Consider the following 11584-nt stretch of genomic DNA (forward strand, 5'->3'; position numbering starts at 1 on the left):
TGTGAAACCCTTATATTTGAGAGGGTTTTAGACCACCCAAAACAAAAATTGTAAAATATACCATATCCAATCACTTCAAGATATGAAATCAATTGCAGTAGATAGATAAGACACCCTACTAACCATGCATGTAGTATTAAATTTCCCAATCTATGCAGTTTGTACAAGTCACTGAAACAACAAGTTTAATCAATAACTTGATACTTTGTTCACTTCAATTGCTCCAACCTTCACACAAACTTCCAAATCTGAATCCCTCATCCTCTCGAGAGCTATTCGAATCCTTCTCAATGGTTATAACTAATATTTGCATACAATGGCCACTTGGGAAGGTAGTTGACATGTTTTGCTAAAAGTTGTCAAAGTTGCATTATGCACCGTTGACAAATAATTTTACAATATTTGCACTTTTTGGACCATCTTGCTTCCTTGCAATCAAACAGAAATCCAAAACACCTACTACTACCCTATGAGCATAAATACTTGTGAAAATCATTAAAACAGTCCCTTTGACTAGGGTGGACCCCTGGTTCATAATTGCACCTAAAGGTTTCAAGGCCTTATAAGTTGGCTTATATTGAATAAATGGATGGAACAATCATCATTATTATTACATTTTCTTCTAATTACTAACTCTATATTCTAGGAGGCGTGATCCTACACCACTCCTCCAATAAATTTGTTTAATAAATCTTTAAGTTTATCCGTACAAAATATAATTCTCCACCAAGGAGACATTGGAACAAAGACTTAAATATGCAATTAATAGGTTTTTTTTGAAACATGGAATAAACATCATGTAATAATGTGCATGTCATAACCATGGACATAAGCAAGATAAAACATGCAAGAGAAGAGATCATGATCAACTTGAAATAAAGAACAAGGTTTCACAAGGTTTCCCAACAAGGTTTTTGCTTGTCAACAAATCACAAGAGGCTAAGCCAACAAGAACCCACAACTATACAAAGAGAAAACTAGTTCATACTCAAAACCCATCTCATTGACATTCATTTTAATCTCAAAGTAAATGTTTCTTGAGTGGTTAAACATACATGTTGAACATCATCGTAGGAGCACAAGTCACTTGAACATCATCGTAGGAGCATACCTCAACTACATGCTTGAATGCAATCTCAACACCTACATCCACATGTCACATTGGAGCTCTTCTCAAGCATCAAAGGTGTCTTTACATAATACAAAAGACACAACAACACAAGAAAAGAAAGGAGGAGGTGTCAAATCCCAACACGGTCTAGGTAAGAACCAAGTAAAGGAAAAACTAAAGGCACAAATACCAAATATATCAATTAGCCACTTCTCCAAGAGCACATGATTCAAATAAATCCACCACACATCTTGTTAGAACATGAAATAGGCTAAAAATACTCAAAATCAATAAATAGGTATAAAAGCCAAATGATTTATTGGCCACTATGCCAAGAGCTCAAATTCTAATAGAATCCATCATACATATTGTGGGAACACAAGGAAAGATCACAAGCCACAAGATACATGAAAACCCAAAATTCTTGCAAAAAATGATATTTTAACATCAAAGGCCAAGTTTGGATTACCATAACAAATACGCAAAATGTAATTTAACTATTTTGATGACACAATTCTCAATAGTTATGGGATACTACTAAACCCAACTTCCTAATCACCCAAACATGGAGACACAATTCTAGTCAACACACAAAATCGTGCATTGATGAAAAAGGCCAAAAAAAAAACATCAAATAAATTGATGAAATTAAAACCCTTTTTTCCCTTAAGTGCCCAATATCACATCTCTAAAACAAAATATCATTTCCAGGAACACACAAAAAATTGGGTAGCATAACACTTCTAAAACCCTAAATGCCAAACTCCAAAATATGCAATGCTCATGGAAACTTAAATAAGCAATGAAATAGTTGGGGCTGATAATTCTTAGCCTACAAGCCTAAAGCAATTTACTTCATAGGAAAAGACAAAGTGAATAAAAAAAATGTGAAGAGCCCTATATCTCATACAAAGTGTATAACATATACACAATGAGCAAAAATCCAAAACTCAATGAAATTGAACATGACTTCTGGCACAAGACACTCATAAACCAATCCAACAATTGAATCACACCCAACAAGATAATATGTGATTTTCTCCATTCAAGTTTAGAGAAAAATCAAAATTCTCGCAAAAGAGCAAAGGTGAGAAGTGAGTGAAAAGAACTCACTTAGATATTTTAAGTGAACTATTCACTTTACCCCAAAATCAATTAAATAAATTGCAAACAATTAGAACCCATATATGACAAATTAGTTGGTAAATAATTTTATTTTTCCAAACATAAAAATCAATATTTAATTTAAATTGTATAAACTCAAGTATAAATTTAAATTAACAAAACTATTTGGCTTAGAACTTTTACCAATCAAAAATAATAATAATAATCCGTTCCCTACTATTCTAAGGCTTCATTATCAGAATATTATATGAGCTAATATTCTGATAATGCTCACGAAGGAGCTTGAGCCATAAAGAAGCGTTGGGTCCGTGTACCAGCTAGGTATGGGTTTGCGGGTATAGCCGGAATTGCCCTAAGCGATAACCGATAACCGGCCCATCCATAACTATTCCTTCAGGATGGGCTGCTGCTTATGCAGAGAGACGAGCATGTAACTATCCCCTCCCCCTCCCTGTAGAATGATAGGGCCCCCTAGCCCCCTAGCCTAAATATTTTATGGGCCCTACCCTACCCTACTATTATAGCCAGCCAGCTATCCATCCCCGGACCCCGGCATATGGTATGGGCCCTACAATTTTATGGTGGGTATGGGCCCTACTATTCGGCTGGGGTATTAAACTTCTTTTGCGACAACTACGAAAGCTCTAAGACATAAATATACAACTAGTCTATCACAATATTTGTTATAAAGTTCAAGTTTATGAATGTGTCAAAGGGATAACATTATAATCATGTGTACATCATCCATACAAGAATTTTATTGGCTCACTATTGAAAGGCCAAAGTTACTTTTTCCTATATCACTATTAATGATATAGGCACCCTCAAATTATGCAAGTTAGGCAAAATGTTTTTGATAACCTATTCACTAAAACACACAAATATCAATTGTAGCTACTCACAATATAAATAGCTTAAACACATAAACAGGCATGATAGAAAATTATGAATGAGCATGATACATTGTGTAGATCTCATGAATGAGTGACTATGACTTTGTTGGCATAATTGATGTATATTGTATTGAAGAGATGATTTAGTACTCATTTTATGGTCAATTGATCAATTATTGTGTTTCCATTTATGTCAACTTGAAGGTCGTTGGTTTATAGTTTACGAGGAACATTGTTCTAGTATTTGTAGAGTAGAAATCTAGTGTGTAGTTAATCTATTTGTGGAATTGAACTGCACAATTGGGATGGGAAACTTAGAGATGTCTCAAGATGGTGTATGTAAAATTTTATGTACTCGACATAATTATGGAGAAAGTTATGAAAGATTTAATTGTGAAAATGTAACAAAGTTGAATAGTTAGTGATAAATAGTGAATGATTTCATTGGTGTATCAAGTTTGTGATGATCTAGATATTCTAATTCAGGATTTATGTTCTATACTCAATTTTGAGATCACTAAATTATAGTAGTACATGATTTGGCTGAGTAGAAGACATGTTTTGGATCAATGGAAGTACATTTAGGAGGAAATGAAAGAATACTGAGAAACGCTTATGTTTGATCTTCAACTGCTAGTTTTTGGGATGAATTGGGTAGATCTTTTGTGATGTAAAGTTAAGTGATGATGTGAAAATGATGTGGCATAAATATGTTATAATGAATTGATCATACATTGATCATTGTGATCAAATTTCTTGAATTTGTGCATGTTCATTAGAAAAAGTGCAAAATGCTAGATTTCTTTATTGAATCAATGTCCAGTTCAAATAGGTGATCATGTAGATCTTGTAAAGGATATATTAGGATTTGATAATAAATTTTGGTGGTCCTTAGGTGAATTAAAGTGTAAAACAATTTGGTTAAGCAGGTGGCTTCCCTAGAGATTAAGAAGTGTATTTGTGTGACAGAGTATTGTGGTTACGAGTATGATGATCATTGATGGCATGTGCAATCAAGGTAGTAGTTGAATTCCTACAATTAGAATTAGACATTGAGATAAATTGGATCTATATAAGTAATTGAGAATTTCTATACCCAAATCACTTTCCTTGCCAAATTGAATCCTTTAACCAAGCCACTCTTAATAGGGTGAGCAGGACCCTAATAGGTCTGAAGACTCATTCCCTTAACTGAGTTTTCCATTAGCTTGAGTTAAAAATCCTCCAAGGAGGTTACTACTAATAGGGTAAAGCTCCTAATAGGGGTAGAGGAAAATCCCTTACTCAGATGAATTGTAACACAATTTTCTCCAAAAATGGCATTAGTGTAAGCTCCTAAAAGGACTAAGCTTTTAATAGAGAACATTTTAGAAGAGTGAAGCTATATGCAGGTACTAATTCCCTAACCAAAGCTTTCCTCATGACGAATATTGTTTTTTTTGCAGTACTTGAGAAAATGATTTTATTAGTTATCTTACTTATTGTTTGACAAGTTTACATTGCATGCATGTGGCGAATGGTTAAATGGTTATGATATTTTTTGCTTGATCTTTTTTGATAAGATGGTGTCAGTTTTTAATCTAATAGATTTCTAATTCACCCCCCTCTTCGTAATCTTGGACCTTAAGTATATTAAGTACATATTTTTTCTTACTTTGCACAACACAATGGGTATAATGCATAAGATTTGTTTGAACGTAGAGATTGTCTTTATATCTTTTAAATTACCATTACATTTACATTAAGAATCTCAAATAAATATAAAAACATCAAATTATTATTTCTAGAAATATGTGCATATATCCATGCAAATTTTCATAAACATAACTAACAGCATGTGAGGCACAACAGAATTAGGAATCAATGATATTCATCATACATATATGATCAAAATAGTAATAACATGATTTGACATTTAAATCACCAATGATACAACTAAAATTAATGTATAGTAATCAAATGCATCACATAATGCAACCAATTGAGCACATCAAATGGATAATCATGAAATAACATCATGATACACCAATAGTCTAATAGATATTAACACATACAGAAGTATAACCATCACTCACATCATAAGTTACAAAATCAACCATCACATAATCACAATACCATCATAACCACAAAAATGATCTCTAATGAACACTAGAGTAAATTGAACTGGTAGATCTCACAGTGCCAATATAAAATCATAACATGGGAATAATCACTAAATCACATATACAAGTCAAGCTCGAATCAAACACTAATAACACAATGAGTTCCCACAACTTATAATAAAGGCCTTAGAAGGTCTACCATCACAAATCAGATATAAAACCACCCATAACACAATGGTTCTTAAAAAAAAGCATAAGGGCATAAACAATTTTCTTGTGAAACAACATAAATTAAATCACCCTAAAGGTACAAACGTCACATGTACCCAACATGATCACAAAAATCAAACATATGAAGTTAGAGCCACATCCAATAAGATGCCATGTAGAAATAAATGGGAGAGGCACTACATACAAACCAAAAAAATGTGGGGGGTTAGAGAGCACTAGTGTTTGACTACAATGTTTCTAGCAAAATATTCACACATGTCCTCTTTCATTAGTTTTGATTTTAGCTCTAACCATTTCCTAACATTTATCAAGTATTGGGTTCTATAATACTCATTAGGTGACCTAAGTTCCTCTATCCTACTCCAAATTTTATCTCTAGGAATGATTTTAACTTCTTTGAAATCAATGAAGAAACAAAATTCTTCTCCACCATGGGTGTTCCAAACCTTTTTAATGAAGTTCCCAAGAGCAAGGCAATGATGAATGGTAGTGTTTCTTTTTCTAAGGAAAATCTTCTTGTTTGCTCTCTTTCCCTCTTTTTTCTACCCATTTTTTTATTCTATGTTCTAGCATGTTCTTAAAAAAATTTGTAGAGAATATGGTTTATCATTATACAATACTAGAAATATTTTTTATATCGCCACTTTCAAAAAGTGGGATATCTTCACTACTAGTTCACTTGACTAGGGGTTTTCTTTGTATGACATTGTTAAAAATCCTCTTGATTTGTATGTGTCATCTTAAACTGGGTGTACTTCAATTTAAGACATTTTAGCTCCTCTTTGGTGTGTTTTTATTTCATACTCAACCCTTAAGTACACACTTCACTTTGTTTCTCCTATGTTTTCTAGGTGAAAATGAGGTAGGACCTAACAAATCCTCCTCAATTTCCCTCCTTCTTCACACATTCACTATATTAAGACCTAATCTACGAGTATCCTCTCTTCATAGGATCTCAAAATCCCAAATGGGATCTTTGGATGATAGTATAACACACAAATTATATCTCTTACCCTTACTAGTCTGGAACCTAGACATGAAGACCCTAAAGATGAACCTTCTAGACTAGGTCGACCTATTTTGGGGTTTCCATTGATTAAGGGCTCGAAAGTATTTAACTCCTCCAGTAAAATTCCACTTGTGCAGTCAGCCCTTGTGGAGTAATTTCATGAAATATCCTATAAAATGGCATTAAATCCCTTATTTGTACATAACATGGTATGAGAGGAGCAAGGAGAAAGTACTTGTGGACATCCCAATCTAAGCTAGAGAAATTGCATGGTGAAAGCAAGGGCTAGTTTATTATTATTCATTGCAATTGAGGCTATTACTATTCATCAAGAATTCAAAGGTGAATATATCAAACATGGAGTTTCAAAGGGATCTCAAAGATGGTTAGAGTTGATGAGAGCTATTTATATCCCAAATTATGTCATATTTTAACCTTCATATAAGCCTTCCCACTCATTTCCATATCCATTTTAATATTCCATTTTCTCCTTCTATGTTGCATATGATATGATATATATGAGTGATATTTAATCTAGTTATGAGATAACATATTTGAATAAATAGATGTGATTGTATTTATCTAACATGTTGATTGTGAGTTGTCAGTCCTCATGTCACCTACTATGCATCTTCCTATTACAATTTCACTAATGCAAAGCTCCATCAATTTGTAAATGTATAAAACTTACCTCTATGGTGATATTACTTAAGTGATGGTTACGAAGAGGAAGAACACAAACTTTACTTTGTATTGGCTAACGTTTCTTCGCAAAATAGATACACATTTTGTTTTCATCAATAGTTGATGTAGACCTCATACATAATACATGTATGTGTAAAGGACATGAAGGTAAGTTACATGCCAGAAGATGGAAATAAACTTGGCCCAAAATTAGCCACTATTATTGCTGAAGCATTTTGTATCTAATGGGTGTAAGGAAGTAAAGAAAAGATATTATAGTTGAGATTCATTACCAAGTATCACGTGGACAAAAAACACATCAACCCGATTCTCTCTATAATTGTCTTTTGTTACAACCAACCCATTTTAGAATCATGATTTAATGAATATAGATAAAGAAAATAGAATTTTGTTGGGGCAATAACAACAGATTGCCTATTCTTTGCAAGTCATAGATTTATGTTATAGATTTGTTATGTAATAGTCATTCTTTATATGGAGTGCATATCAAAGGTGTTACTAAATTGTTAAGGTTGTGTATATATAAGCAGTATAAGATATAGTGGGGAGGACATATATATACACATTTTTCCATATAGGAAACTACTACACATAGATCCAACCTATGTTATTCTATGATGAGTAAAAACATCATTTTCTCATGATTGAAATAACATAAGGTTTATTTGTTCTTTATTCATTGTGCGAGTCAAGGAGTAAGGGTCCACTCTTTGGAAAAGCATAGTGGTATTTTTATTTAGTGTGTTTCTAAAATGTATTATTTAATAGTTTTGTTTCTTAATTAGTCTATCTGGTAAATTAGATGTTCATGTTCTTGTCTATTTACTAATTTCTAGATTAATTAATTTAGATTTTTAGATTAGTTAATTTAGATTTGGATTTATTATTTTTGTAACTATTTATGTTATTTTTATTTCTTTCTTAAATTGTTTTTTTTAATTAGTTTTATAGCTTGATGTTTATTTCAATTTCTGATGTTCCTGTCCCCAAGAAGTGACAGTTTCTGTCATTGGGATTTATTTGGTTTTTCGTAGATTTACTTTCATCTATTGTAGTTGCATTCATAATCCGTCATCTCACAACTAGCATCCCTTGATGGCATATTTCTGAAACACCTTTCACAAGATTACATCCCCGGATTCAAATGATTAGACCAAGCTGAAACTTATTTTAAAATATTAACTATTTCAAATTCATTTGCCCCAGTATTGGCCTATCATTTTGGCATTGTTTACAAGGAAAGGTGTCAAAGGTATCTTAGCTTTATGAGTTGAGTTAGGAACAATGTGTTAGGATGAAATCTTTTGCAATTTCTAGCCTTTCTTAATTAATTGATTTTAGTTTGTGCTGCATAAATTGCTAGCCTTGCTTAAGTAATTAATTTTAATTTGTGTTGCGTAAATCATATAGATGCATTGTTTTAGAGTTTGCAAGTAGGTCTTAGAAATTAGATTCAATTTTACATTATCATTAGTTGTTGTGAATTATTGGTAAAGAAAAGGATATTTTGAAAAAAAAAATTTAAAATGATGCATTTTCAATGTTATTCAAGTACATCAATTTTGGGTGAAAATTGTTTCAAAAATAAAAAATTTTAAGGAAACACAAGAGGCAAAATGTGTTTGGCGATAGGGGTGCTACCCTAGGACCCTTCAAGGGGCATTGCCCCTTGATCCCACTAGGGGCTGCCACCCCCAAACCCCTGCTTTCAATTTTTTTCAAAAAAAGAAGAAACTGGTGGGGAAATTGCACCAACTAGAGGTGATGTTTTTATACCTTCTCTGCCTAATGAACGCAACTTAAGAAATTTTGATCTTCCATTGTCACAAGTATGTCTAAATGTTCTTTTTGCATCTGAACAAGAGCAAATCATTGATGAATTTTTAGAACAATTTAATTTTGAGAACAAAAATTTGACCATTTATTGTTCTATTTGTTATAGGAAGGATGACAAGTACAAATACTCCAACAACCATGAGAACATGGTGAATGAGGTACAACCTACTTGTAAGTCTCACCATAATAAGGGTGAAAGTGGATAATTTTTTCTTGTAACCGATAAACAATTTCAAACTCAAATTCAAGAAGATCAAGGAACGGATTACTCTATTGCATTGCAAAGATAAAATATTTCTTCAAAATACAATTATCTACCCAGTATGAACAATAAATATCATCATGCATGCTCACAGCAACCTCTATATCCTTCTTATATTCTACCATATCCATCCTTACCATCTCTGTTTTACCTATCCTACTTAATCCCATCCACTTTATATCCTTAAAAAATCTTGTCATTGTCCCATTCAAATTGCACTCCACCATATCTACTAATGGAAACTATAATGCTTCCTAAATCATTTCATAATAAGGTGGTTGAAATTGCATCTAATATTGAACTTTCAAGGATCCCTTTTCCATTGAATCATGTGCTTGAAATTTTTAAATCAATGTTGCAATGTATTGATGCACATAAGGGACATGATTTTGGAATAATTGAATTTGGATAAAAAATAATTTATTGAATTATAATCAAATATGTTCTTCTTTTCTAATTAGTGAATCCCAAATACCCACAAATGAGCCCATATTTCAAATTGCACCAATTTTAATTATTGGACTCATAAGCATGTCTGTTAATATTAATCATTCACTAAGTAGTATTAAACCATATGCTTTCCTCATTCCACAAATGTGCTGTTGGATTCTCCAAGATCTATATTTTATTACTTTTGTACTTATGCATATTGATCTTTGGAGGCCTATGATTAAATTGTTTATTCCTCACATACTTGTTGATTTGGAAACAATAATTGATCAAGCACAATCATGAGGGATTATATGCATTAATGGACAAATAAAATGTGTTGCAAATGGATGGTTATTCATTTTCAAAAGAATCAAAATATTAATATCTATTTGTCAATATTAATTCTTTGTACTATCATTCTATTTCTTGAATCCTTGGATTGTCCTAATAACTTAATAATTTTGTAATGTGAAATTAAGCTAGGGGGTATCCATTGAATTTTGAAATCTTTGGTTGATTGGTGATGAGAGGTATTTTCATGGGTTATCCTATTTCTTTGGTTTACTTTACTTATGCCCTTGCAGTATGAAGTTAGGTTGGGTGGAATCCCTTGACTTTTCTAATTCTTGATTGATTCCTAATAAATGTTCATTGATGCTTCTGATATACCTCACTGTGTGAATCTTGGACCACATCAAGGTATGTATTCCTATGTTGATTGACATTGTATAATTCATAGTAATCACATTCTTTTGTTTTTATCAAGTATTTATTCATATTAATAACTCTACCTATCATTTGTAAAAATGTATTAATCACTTAATGGTACTGTTATTAATTGGATAAAATTGCTTTACTATACTTGATATGCTTGGAATTGAGAATATGGATACACATCTCTTGATATGGTGGGATGATCTTAGTACCAATACCACTTGATGTTTTACTACACAAGCATTGCATAACACGCTATTTTGGCTTTGTTAACATTGTGTGGGCTTTTTAGCTATATGGTGCATATCAGTTTCACTTGTGCTTCAATATTTGAGATCACAAGAAGAATATGGCATAAGATGATCACCACCTTGAGATGGGATTTCTTTTTCTTGGTTGCTCGATCACAAGAAGGGCACTATGCAACTAGGTCTATGAGAACCATTCACAATGTGGTACTATTTTATTGAGCTCCACGTCTAAAATACTTTAAAGACATGTATAAGAATCTTGAACATTTTGCCATCTACCTTCCTTAAGATGTGTCTCCTCCTCTCTAAAGTTTTACAGATACATTGTCTCCTCATGCATGCAATTAGATCTGATTTAATGGATTAAATGGTAATTGGATTATTGCAATTAAGATCTAAATTTGATAAAGTTTTTAAGGGTACTGATTCAACCCTCCCCTCTCAGTAACCTAGCATAGTCTTGAATATTTCCAACAAAATAAAAGCAATTGTAAGTCACAATTTCAATCAAGAAAGAAAGAAAGTAAGAAAGCCACAATTTCCTCATGCATATCATCAAGATAATAAGGAATGAAAAAATATTTGAGTCATCATTGTTAACAATAATATCATCCATGTCATCATATAGATTAATCAAAATAGGATCTTCATGCAAAAAGAATGATTATCTTGCTTAGATAAGTTTTTTTCTAAAAATATTCCTCATCCCTTATGCTAGTCAAAGGTTGGTTGAAAATGAAATCAAAACATCATTGGGTTTCTCAAGGGAGGAAATAGGCTGGGAAGTAAGTTCACTGAACTTGGAATGACATATTCCTTGTGGCTATTAAGCACTAAAAGTTATTTCTTACGTCATATGGCACATGTCTAGAGAGGATATAAATTTGTCTTTACTTTCATTTTCATATGTCTT

This window comes from Cupressus sempervirens, chromosome 11 (assembly GCF_028749045.1).
Source record: "Cupressus sempervirens isolate cs-2001-9-10 chromosome 11, ASM2874904v1, whole genome shotgun sequence".
Taxonomy (NCBI): Eukaryota; Viridiplantae; Streptophyta; class Pinopsida; order Cupressales; family Cupressaceae; genus Cupressus; species Cupressus sempervirens.